This window comes from Palaemon carinicauda, chromosome 45 (assembly GCF_036898095.1).
Source record: "Palaemon carinicauda isolate YSFRI2023 chromosome 45, ASM3689809v2, whole genome shotgun sequence".
Classification (NCBI taxonomy): domain Eukaryota; kingdom Metazoa; phylum Arthropoda; class Malacostraca; order Decapoda; family Palaemonidae; genus Palaemon; species Palaemon carinicauda.
The window spans coordinates 28,305,149-28,317,648 of NC_090769.1; the positions used below are offsets into that span (position 1 = coordinate 28,305,149).

The 12,500-nt window shown below is 33.0% G+C and overlaps 1 pseudogene; it reads left to right on the top strand.

The window, feature by feature from the left end:
* The window catches only part of LOC137634872 (fibrinogen C domain-containing protein 1-A-like), a 527,818-nt pseudogene that overhangs the window by 9,546 nt on the left and 505,772 nt on the right, over positions 1–12,500 (top strand).

The following is a 12,500-nucleotide window of genomic DNA, read 5'->3' on the forward strand; positions in this document are numbered from 1 at the left end:
CAAAAGGCCTTTGTTTGCACGAACTTTATCCTTACCGAGTTCTTTTAAATAATTGCTTGGATATTTTTTCCTTTCGTGTGCGTTGTGTGAATTATGAGCTGGAAGAAACCATGTTCTTTTGTGGCTCAGGTTTTTATTCTTTTAAAGTGGTGTTTTTCCATTTGCATTTTACTAAATCTCTCTCTCTCTCTCTCTCTCTCTCTCTCTCTCTCTCTCTCTCTCTCTCTCTCTCTCTCTCTGTGTGTGTGCCTGCTAAAGCAATAACACTATATTTATGATTCGAATTTTTCAGATCGCAAATCAGTAAATTCTTACTTATACACGATTATGTTTCAGATTGGCTGATATGAATAAAAGAAATCCCTTGGTTCATTAGTTTTTTTTTTTTTCGAGGAAAATATGTTTGCAGCAGAATAAAAAAAAAAAAGATAAAAAGATAAAAAAAATTTCTCGATTTTTATAAATAGCCTCAATCTTTATTTCGTTCGTGAATGTTTTGAGGTTCAGATTTTGCGTTTCTTAAATTTAGGAGATTTATTTCACGTTACGAGAGTAACGGAATTATAAGCTGTTAGTAAACGCCGTGTTTTGCAAAAGGTTTTGTTAATATCCGATGCATATACTGTTGATCAACTTAACCAGCGAGAGGAAATTGTACAGATTATAGGTGGCATTCGAGAAACTGAAAATGTCACACTACTCACGAACACTCGATGAAAATATACAAATATACCTTGTTTCGAGTATTGTTCTCTTGTTTGGTGTTCAGCTGCTGATTCTCATCTTAATTTGTTGGACAGAAACTTACGGTCTATTAAATTTCTTATTCCTGACCTAGATATTAATCTTTGGCACCGTCGTTCAATTAGTTCATTATGCATGTTGCATAAGATTTTTCATAATTCTGACCATCCTTTACATTCAGATCTCCCTGGACAATTCTATCCTGTTCGTAATACTAGGAAGGCAGTTAATTCTAATAGCCAGGCCTTCTCCATGATGAGGCTCAATACTACACAGTAGGCCTATTCTAGAAGTTTTATTCCATCTGTTACCAAGTTATGGAATGATCTTCCTAATCGGGTAGTTGAATCAGTAGAACTTCAAAAGTTCAAAGTAGCAGCAAATGTTTTTATGTTGACCAGGCTGACATGAGTCTTTTTATAGCTTATATATGACATATCTGTTTTTGACGTTGTTAATAGTTTATATAGGACATATCTGTTTTGACGCTGTTAATGTTTTTAGAATTATATATTGTTAATTTATTCTCATCATTTATTTATTTCCTTATTTCCTTTCCTCACTGGGCTATTTTTCCCTATTGGAGCTCATGGGCTTTTAGCATCTTGCTTTTCCAACTAGGGTTGTAGCTTGGCTAGTAATAATAATAATAATAATATTTTAGATGGTTATTCATCTATAAAAACTAACAAAAGCTTGATGTTTTAAAATTATAATTTTTAGGAAAATCTCTCTCTCTCTCTCTCTCTCTCTCTCTCTCTCTCTCTCTCTCTCTCTCTCTCTCCGCCGTTATTAATAGTGGCGTTAAGGAAATGGGTTTACGGATTAATTAACGATAGTGCTCAAGAAACTTGAAAGTTTGTTGCTATTCGTAAAGTTATTAAGTTTTCAAGTAGAGGCCGCTAAGTTTTATGAGAAAACGGCTCTTTTCCATGTCATAAACTAATGCATCTTTCATGTCACAAACATCGCTTCAGAATAATATGTAAAATTTCCATCTTGGGAGGTGCGGCCAGATGGGTTGATTGATGAATTTGGGTTACCCGACGATCAGATGGATATACGAAATTATGACAGATGCGTTATATTTAATTACATGTTTATATGTCTGTTGCTCTTATTTTTAATCGTTTAGATACAATTGCGTTTATTTACATTTACGCTGTACTTACTCATATATTTGATAATGACTGAATTGGGTGATTATCGCTGGCATATTGTTACTGTTCTTAAGATATTTTCTTCTTGCTTGTGTCCTTTCCTCACAGGGCTATTTTCCTTGTTCGGGCCCCTGGGCTTATGGCATCTTGCTTTTCCAACTAGGTGTTGTAACTTAGCAAGTAATAATAATAATAATAATAATAATAATAATATTGACCATCCATTTGAATTGGAAGATTAATATAATGTGCACATTTCAGGGAAATCTATTTATCAATCTTAGTATTTTCAATTTGATAGTTGAGGTAGTTGTGAAGGTAACATCTGTCCATATATAAGATATTTTTCTTCATGATATTACAGAAATTTTATTCTCTTAATAATGTAGTAGGTTTCTTTCCCTCTGGCTTCGAACAGAGTTTAAAGGCGCTCTATAGTGTTTGATTAGCAAAATTAAGTAAAACATTAGTTTTATCAAAATTCTGTTTATATCAAATACAGCTGTAATTTTGACAACAGTAAATGGATATATAGTTTGGACAAATTATGTTAATTAAGTTCAGAATTATTATTGCGTCAAATAGAATGTTTTTATCTTGTGAATTATAAGTACTTACATTTGACTTGCTATTGCGTTTCACACCCCAACTGACCTGTCAGCCTCTATGATTTCCCCTGTTTTTTTTTGTTTTTTTTTTTGTGCCTTCACTCTACTTCTTTTATACTCTTTTGCATTTATCTTTACAGGAAATTATTGGCTTCTTTGGTTTGAATAATTGGTTATGTTGAATGACAGTGATAGTCATGATTATGATAATTCTGAAAAACAAAGTTTAGTTCCATTACCATTTGTATTTTTAAATTTATGAATTCTGAGTTTCTTTTGTTTGTATCGTTACAGAACCCACACAAAGGGTTTTTAAATTCGTTGTTAGTTAATGGGATGTGCTTCTCTATTTTTATCCTGCTTTAACATTTTCTCTGAATAGCAAACTGTGAAAGTACTGTTTTTTGCTCTAACATTTTTTATGAATAGCAAACCGTGAAAGTAGTTTTTTTTTTTTTTTTTGCTTTAACATTTTTTTTTCTGAATAGAAAACTGTGAAAGTACTGTTTTGTGCATGTTTCTGTTTTTATTAGCACTAAATGTTCTCGTGCGAGTCTTGTTAAATTTGTTTCAATGGTAGAGAATGCCATGCACTGGTGACATAGGATATTCCAATTCTCATTTCTATATTGTTTGTTACAGAGGAAAATAGTGAGGAAAAAATGAAATGAAATATTAAGTTTAGTGAGAAGTGAACAGAAGCCTTGGGCTTCGCTGGAAGAGTGGAAAAGTCTTCGTCCTAATTTTACAGATTTTATTGGTAGTGAACACGACCGCCTCTGGCACCAGATGAACGTAGCCCTCTGGATGGTACTGTGACTTAAAAAGCGGGAAGTGATTAAACAAAGTGGAATATTGACTCAAGGGACTTCATTTCAGACTTCTGCGTAAGCTGGCTCGTAGTGGAATCAACTAACATTTCTATCAAAGAGCCGAAAAAGATCCAATTTTGCTGAAGTACCGGAAAAGAGGAGAGCAAAGTGTGTGTCAAAGTGATCGCATAAAAGCATCGTCATGATTGCCTTCAGCAGCAAGGGAGTCTCCGTGCTCCTCCTCCTGGTCGCCTTTTGCCTCCTCCTGGCGGAGGTGCGAGGCACAGAGGAAGAGGAGGAAGATCCGGGAAGGAGTGGAGGTGGGGGAGGAGGAGGAGGTGGAGGAAGAGGCCGAAGAGGTCGTGCAAGCAGAACCAGTGGCCAAGTAAACGAAATTCAACGGCCTCGGAACAGAGGCAAAAAAGGTAATGTTTCTTTCTACTTTTTTTTTCTTTTAACATTTTTAGTGTCGGAACAATAACGGTAATCAATTGGTTTTTCCATGTATGGTTCTGGAGTTGGGAGCGGTAATGTTGCACTATTTATAAAAGAAATGTTTTCAATTTGGTGAATAATTGTGGTATCGGTATTTCAAATTAATTGGCTTGGATGAAAAAAAGTAATATTTTAATGATTTATCAGATTTAATTTCTATTCATATATGGAGTATAAGTTCAGGTAATCTAATTTACAGCATTAATACAAATGCTGTATTGTCTTTTATTTCAAAAATTCTCTACATTTCGAAACGTACCATTGCTGACTCTGCTATTTCATTGTGTACGTAAAATATCGTAGTAATTTTATTTGCTTTCACTGAGTCTAGAGGCCATTATAATCATTCGTATTTTGTTATGAATTAGGTAAAAACTTTTATTTTACAGTATTAGATATAATTGCATTGTAATCAATATGGCTTTATATAACTAATAGCTAGATCAATAGTGGTAGAATTCTGTTCAATATTCATGAAAATGGTTATCGCTCATCCGCTATTTTTCATAAGCTTTATGGTCTGGCTAGTTTCAATTTAATATAACCTTTTATTTGTATAAATGCGTATTTTATACCATTATTATTATTATTATTATTATTATTATTATTATTATTATTATTATTATTATTATTATTATTATTATTATTAGCCAAGCTATAACCCTGGTTGGAAAAGGCCCCAATAAGGAAAACAACCCATTGAAGATGTGAAATAAGGAAAAAGCTAATAAATTGTATATAAGAAGTATTGAGTAAAAAATAAATAGAATATTGAAAGATCAACAACACGTTAAAAGAGATCAGTCATGTACAAATTTTAAAAACGAGACTTATGTCAATCTGTTCAACAGTAAAGCATTTGCAAATAGTTTGATTGAACTGCCACATTTTGAAGATCATTCCACTATCTGGCCACAGTTGGAAAACTTCTAGAATACTGTACAGTATTGTGCCCTATGATGGAGAAGCCATGGCGGTTAGAATTAACTGCATACCTAGTACTACGTACAGGATGGTACAGGATGGTACATTCTGGGAAGCTGTGAATACGATGTATTGTCTGAATTGTGAAAAATCATATGCATCTTGCATAACGACGTGAACGATGGTACCAGAGATTAATATCCAGATCATGAATAAGGAGTTTAATAGACCCCAAGTTTCTGTCCAACAAATTAAGATGGGAATCAGCGACCTGACTGTAGAAAAATAATCGAAACATTGTAGAATCAAGGAATTACTATAACAGCATTGGAAATTATAAGAAGCCCGCAAAGTCTCCATGACCTTTACCAAAGACACACTGCATATTGGGGAAAAGATTACTTTCAGCATAGCTATTCGGACGTTTTGCCAAAAGACGTTCAAATACTTTGGGTAATGTGGGAATTATGGAAATTGGACGCGAAAATCAGCAGGGCCAGGGCTACCACAAACACATTTACCAATTCTCCAACTAGTGCAAAAATACCTTGCTAACTTGCGAAAAAATAGCAGACAATTTATGAGCTAAAAAATCAGCGGCCTTTATGAAAATTAAAGGAAAAACATAATTTTGGTCTACACCTTAATTTGCATCAAGGTCTAAGTAAGAGTGTTTTAATCGTGCAGGACCGAAAAGCTAAGCTAGTTAGTTTAGCCTCGGGAAAACAGGAATGAGGAAAATCGAGTTTCTCATTACTCTGATTACTGTCAATCACATCAGGCATAAGCGTCATCTTTTCCCTTTCACAGTGAGTGATAGATTATCTAATTTAAGCAAACGAGGAACTTTTTGTCCACACCAAAGAATTCAGATTTGAGGGTAGCCCATCATTTATGTTCCCAGGTTGTACCAAAAAGGCTTTCTTTTATGGTGAAATCATATTCCTTTTCAGTTGTAGTAGGACACAGAAGGAACTGGTTGCTTAGTCTTAATTACTAACGAAACCTAAGACTGATCAAAAGTCCCAACTGGAGGATCAACCTTGCTTGATATAACACCAAACAAGTCAGTGTAGCCTATACCAGTTCACTAGCAATTACCAGACTTGTAAGTAGACTTTGTTATGACTTGCTCACAGCCCCATTCAGAGGCCCAAACCAAAGCTCTTAAGGTATGGCAATCAGTATGAGAAACTGGATTTAACCCCTCACGATGGTGGGCATTGGGCCATTGAAATCACCAGCATGCTGTAATGGTAAAAGACAATCAAAGATAGAATCATCTAATTCTGGATTCCGATAAGTTAAACACAAATCAAATGGCTATGCTTGCCACAAACTTTTATGTCATTAATCTCATGGTATCCAATTTAATAGTAGGACTTATGAGAAGCAGGGTAGCCTACTTACTCCTAATATACACCGTCATACCCCTTGCCTAGGAATGGCAACCGCATTTCAATATTCTTGGCTTCTTAAAACCTGGAATAAGGAGTTCAGATGAGTAACTAATTTGAGAAACCAAAGTTTCTGAGCACAACATATTATCATACTGTCTGGAGGCAACAGTAAGGTCTTGAATATGGGCATGTAGTCCACAAATATTGTAATACACGAGGTGATACTAGGTAGGACGTACTGGTCCTGGATTTTGCTTAATCTCTCCAGGTCATATTAACTCTGTAGTTTTAAACCTAGAGAATAGGTATAGATAGTATACCGGTATACCAATCACATGCACTGTCATATAATGCACATGCATTCTAATAAATAAACTTTCAGCTAATGTACAAGAAAACATATTCACTTATAGATGATTGATCGAGGAATAGGTTTATGCGTTCTTGTATGAGAGAGAGAGAGAGAGAGAGAGAGAGAGAGAGAGAGAGAGAGAGAGAGAGAGAGAGAGAGAGAGAGAGAGAGATTAGTATCTCAGTGAAAGACATTTTAAGGTGATGCAATATTTGGTCGCTCTGCAATTTCATTTTCTTTGCGGCTAAATTTCGAAATTTTTTACATGCAGTTTCATGTCATCTGAGAGAGAGAGAGAGAGAGAGAGAGAGAGAGAGAGAGAGAGAGAGAGAGAGAGAGAGAGAGAGAGAGAGAGAGAGAGAGAGAGAGGTGACCCTTTTTGCTTAAAAATGTAGCATTTTCTTCTTGTATGTTTGTAGGAAGCATTTGCTTATTTTAGTAAATTATAGATTCCTTCTAAACTCAGATAAATTTCTTCGTATCATTTCTGATGGTAAAGTTACTTCTTGAGGCTTTATATTGGGAATTAGATAAACGAAGCGAATTTGAAGATAGTATTTTTTTTTTTTTTAGAGATCATTTAGCCTCGTCACTTGGATGTTGCAAAACGAAAGCAATGACTTGCATATCTCATTTACATCGGTTTGATTTAATAGAATGAAATTAAATAACACGTTTAAGAGAAATAAAAAAATATGGAATAAATGGAAGGAGATATTATAATCAATATCATTTTCATAAGTTCTTTCTCTATTCTCCCTATTCCCCTTAAAGGGTAAAATTCGACTCGGCCAGTAAAGGGATGGACACCCTATCATTATTCCACTTGAACCGCCAACAACAACGACAATAACAATAGCCTTTTTGTTAGAGTTTTTCAATTTTCCGAAACCAATAATTGATGTTTATCAACTTTGCCGAGGTTTTGTTTTTTTCATTTTTCTGAGGGAGAGAATTTTTCAGCTCCAATTATTTTTATTTAGTTTTGTCTCACTGTTAAGTTTTTTTTTTCTTTTTTTTTTTTTTTTTTTGGTCGACATTTTTGTCTTGAATATAAAAAAATGATATGTCGGATCGACTTTTCTTCCAGAACAGAATAATTTTGGGTTATTGGTTTATTTATCTATCCTTTAAAGCTTTTTCATTTCTGATATTTTTTTTTCTCTTCTATAATTGTTCGTTTTTTTTCTTCTTCCTTATTGAAAATTTTCCTTTTCATTATTAATCACGAAACAGTAAGAAAAATTCGTTTATGACATTCACTTGTTCGCTTTAAAAGTGCAAATTGTTTTTCATTTGTATGTTCCAACAACAACGGTTTCTTTCTTGTTGTTCGCGCATTTAGAAAAATTTTATCGTTCGTTTTAGAAGTTTCATTTTATTCAATTTTCTCCCTTTCGTTCATTTTTATATCTCACGTTTGTAATCTTTCTGGTTACTGGCTGTTATATTAATTTTTTATACTTAGCCTTTCCCTTTTTCTAATTGTCTTGTTTTGGTTGTCGATGTTCCCCACTGAAGTTGGGCAGATTTTTTTTTATTAAGGCAGTTCCCCGTTAATTTTTTCAAAAAAAATATTAAAGCAAATAGATAATAGGCTCACATACTTTTACTTTGTTTTTTATGTAATTTGACTCAATTAAAGGCTTCCTTTAGGACCCACAACATTTTGTTTTGCATGTACTCTTTTTAAGTAGACGCATTGAAAGAATTACACAGCATAATCACATTAGTTGTCAAATCCATACTATTATTACACTCTAGCAACAAAAGAAGACTTCAATTTATTATGATTGATTATATAATCAGTCCCAACTATATTCAGTGGGATATTATGTAAACTTAATTCATAAGAAAAAAGAAACGTTTTATGTATGAAATAACAACAATTATCTGCACCAGAGTCGTATCTGTATTGACTCTGATCTGCACCATCATCACACCACGGAGATATCGGATGTTCTAAGTGCAGTAGCCCGTACTGGCATAAGGTCAGCTTAATATAAACCAACAAGAATAAACTTTAAGAGCAGAATGCATTTACCTTGACGACGAGTGAGTCTAAAAGAGAATAAAGCGAAGCTACTTTGCATAACTGATGGATTGTATATTGTAGACTGGCGTTGCAGCAACGATGGTTGTTGATGACGTTTTTTACTGTAAAACGAAAGCCATGTTATTCTGTCTACTCTCATTCTTTTTATGGTGTAATGACGTTTGCACTAGACATTTTAGGAGTATTGCGTGTTTAATTTTTTTTTCTTTACAAGACTTATTCTTACATCCGGGTATAGGTCCGGAGTGACTTGTAAGTTCTCATGAGAGTTTAATTTAAATCTATGCATCTTAAAGGTTTGTAATTGTCTGAAGTGACAGAAGAGGTTCTATTTACTGTGTAAATAACGCTTACAAAGAGGAACTGCCTATTCCATTTATGCAAAACGTCATTAATTCTCAAAAATTCAATCATTTCTCTACTTTTCTCTCAAGATCGGGTTTTTTCCTTTGGTTTTTTTTTCTATCAAAATCCCGCAGTTGAATTTTTTGAAAACATCCATAACCTACAAACACGCTAAGATATGTAAGATAAGACATGGTAATCCAATTTCCAAGTCTCTTGCAATGATAATGAACAGGTTAAACATTAGAATTGATGCAGTGAACAACTCGAGGATCAAGGTCGCATGTTCACGATATATTCGAGGATTTATGTTCTTTATTGGACTATTTCTGTTTCCCTGCTTTAATTTATATTACCGTTAAAAACATTATATAAAGCATGAAATACAGTAATGCTTTGTAAGATTCATGCAGTGCCCCTCCAGTAACTGAATTTACTGTGATTAAAGAAATTTATTTAAAGGATGTTATAAAGTTCAGTGCCACAGTTGTGCTAAACATCCTCCTGCACCTGTTTATCCCCTTGTTGAAGGGAGGCGTAAATTATACGCTTTACTCGTATTGCGTAACAGAAAATTCCTCCCTTGTTCGCTTTCAGAAAACGCGCCTGCGATCATGGAATTCCACGATTGCGTAATGAGGTTGATTGCTTTTCGTCGTAGCAATTCGCTTCAGTTGTCCTTTGGTCGCTGATACAGAGAGAGAGAGAGAGAGAGAGAGAGAGAGAGAGAGAGAGAGAGAGAGAGAGAGAGAGAGAGGGGGGGGGGGGGTTGCCGGTTGGCCACATTTCCTCTCTGGCCTAAGAATTGGGATAGTTTTTTTTTTCGCAAAAAGAGAAAGGCACACAGACTCGTACGACAGGAAGCAGACAGCAAGACAGTCCATATTATGCGCCGATACGATCGTGGCCTTCCAAAAGGAACACGGTTCTCTAACGAGACATAATGGAATTCGCAGATGCCCTTGGCAAATTCAGGTTACACTATTCACCTCCGAAGGAACATCCCTTTCCGCCGCCTTTTTTAAAATCATGACATACTTTAGAAGGAGTTTGAGAATGTCTCAGAATGAATGCTAATTTAAAACTGTCACATTTGAAGTAGATGGAAAAAATTATTATTATTATTATTATTATTATTATTATTATTATTATTATTATTATTATTATTATTATTATTAGTCAGTTTACCTGCATAAATCAATTTGTCTTTCACACATTCTTATGATTTTGATTACTATAATTTCAATATATATTGGATATAAAAAACTAAGGCTTTGTGAGATCGATAACTGTGGATTAATCTTTTGTTTATTGAGTCATGGTAGATTTAAACGATAAACTTTAGTATCATGAGGCTAGAATTATTAAGTTTGGCTTGCTAAGATTATTAACATGCTACTTACTAAACTATCAAGTTTTGCATGATACAATTATCAAGTTCTGTCTGCTAAAATATGAGACTACAATGATTGAGTTTGGCTTGCTAAGATTATTAGATTCTACTTACTAAACTAAAAAGTTTTGCCACATGCAATTAACAAGTTCTGTCTGCTAAAAATAATAAGTTTTGTCTGCTGGAACCATCAAGTTTTATCTACCCGTTAGAAGACTTCGTAAACACTATGCGCATAGCCTACATTTAAATGACGGTGTTTATGTAATTAAGTCATTTGGCACGTGTATAGATGTTTGTGCCATTAGAAGCATGCGTACTTGCTAACGTTTGCATCTGTTTGTATGTGCATTAACCAGTTTGCACCCCTCTATTTGTATGTTTTGAATAAAATTTTTAACTTTAAAAAAAAAAAAAAAACATAACCAGGCCCTTTGCGTCAATAAAAAAAGAAAAAAAAAAAAAAAAAAAAAAAAAAAAAAAAAAAAAAAAAAAAAAAAAAAACATAACTAGGCCCTTTGCGTCAATAGGCGTAGGAAGAGATGATGATTAATCAAATTTACTGCCTTGCCAAAAATTGGCTTTTCATTTTTCTTTCTTCCCGTCCTTCAATGGATCCATCCATTTGTCTAGGGCACATAGGTCTTGGCAGCGCCATGTTTGTTACCTGTCCGTAGCATTGTTTCTCTATTTCTCTGGGTGCTTTTCTTGGGTGTGAAAAGACCATATTTTCCATTATACTTATGGAGGTTCTTAAGTATGACATTGAGACATTGTTTCCCTATTTCTCTGGGTGCTTATCTTGGATGTGTAAAAACATATTTTCGCTTATACTTTTCAATGTTCTGAAGTATGACGTTGAAGAATTAGGTCACTGTTTTCAGGTCAGGGAATGGATTTTAACTTTTTTAAGAAACATGTTTTATAGATGAGATTTTAATATATATATATATATATATATATATATGTGTGTGTGTGTGTGTGTGTGTGTGTGTCTGTGTGTGTTTATTTGTAACAGGTTTTTACTTGCTATTTTATTTTTATCCATTATATTTAATATATATATATATATATATATATATATATATATATATATTAATTTATTTAGAACTAATATAAATAATATTTTGTCTTCCCGAATTTAATCGGCCCAGCTGTATAAACACCAAGCTTGACGCATAATGATAATAATAATAATAATAATAATAATAATAATAATGATAATAATAATAATAATAATAATAATAATAAAAATAAAATGCAATTAAGTCAGACAGACTGCTAGACAGATACGATTACAATTCGGGCTTATGAAATGTTTTATTAAAATCATCCCATGGTCACTGATCTGCATTTTTAGCAACGATTAATTTTGATTAATCTTTATTGCTGTAATACCCAACCAGTGAGGGTTGAGCTTTCCTCATGTATCGAAAAACAAGTATAGAATTTTATTATCATTGTACGGTTTCAACTTAGCTGCATATGTGTTTTGCTATCGATAGCCTACTTTGCATGACATCCAAAAAGGCATTTTACCTATAAGATTTACTTTATTGTATTTACTGGTGTTTTTTCTTGTGATAAGGAACACAACCTCCCCTCACACAGATATATATATATATATATATATATATATATATATATATATATATATATATATATATATATATACATATATATATACATATATGTATATATACTGTATGTATATATATATATATATATATATATATATATATATATATATATATATACTGTATATATATATATATATATATATATATATATATATATATATATATATATATATATATATATATACTGTATATATATATATATATATATATATATATATATATATATATGTATGTATGTATGTATGTATGTATGTATACACTTTTGGGACACAGCTTCTCTCCGATGAAATTTTCATTGAAGGCGATTTATTGCCTTAGTGGAGGCAATATGTTCCCTACAAGACTCCTCGTTTTTTCTGTTTCTTCAGATTCTCAGGTGTAAGCCTTTGGTTGAAGAAACTATGACTATTCTTTTTCTTTTTCATTTATTGAGTTCACTTCAGCACTGTTTCGACAAAACTATCTCCTTATGAAGTGATTACTGATTAACATAATTTTACAATTCCCTTTATATGTTAGATTCAGTTAAAATTATGACTAATTATTTTTAGCCTCTTTTATGGAAAATGAA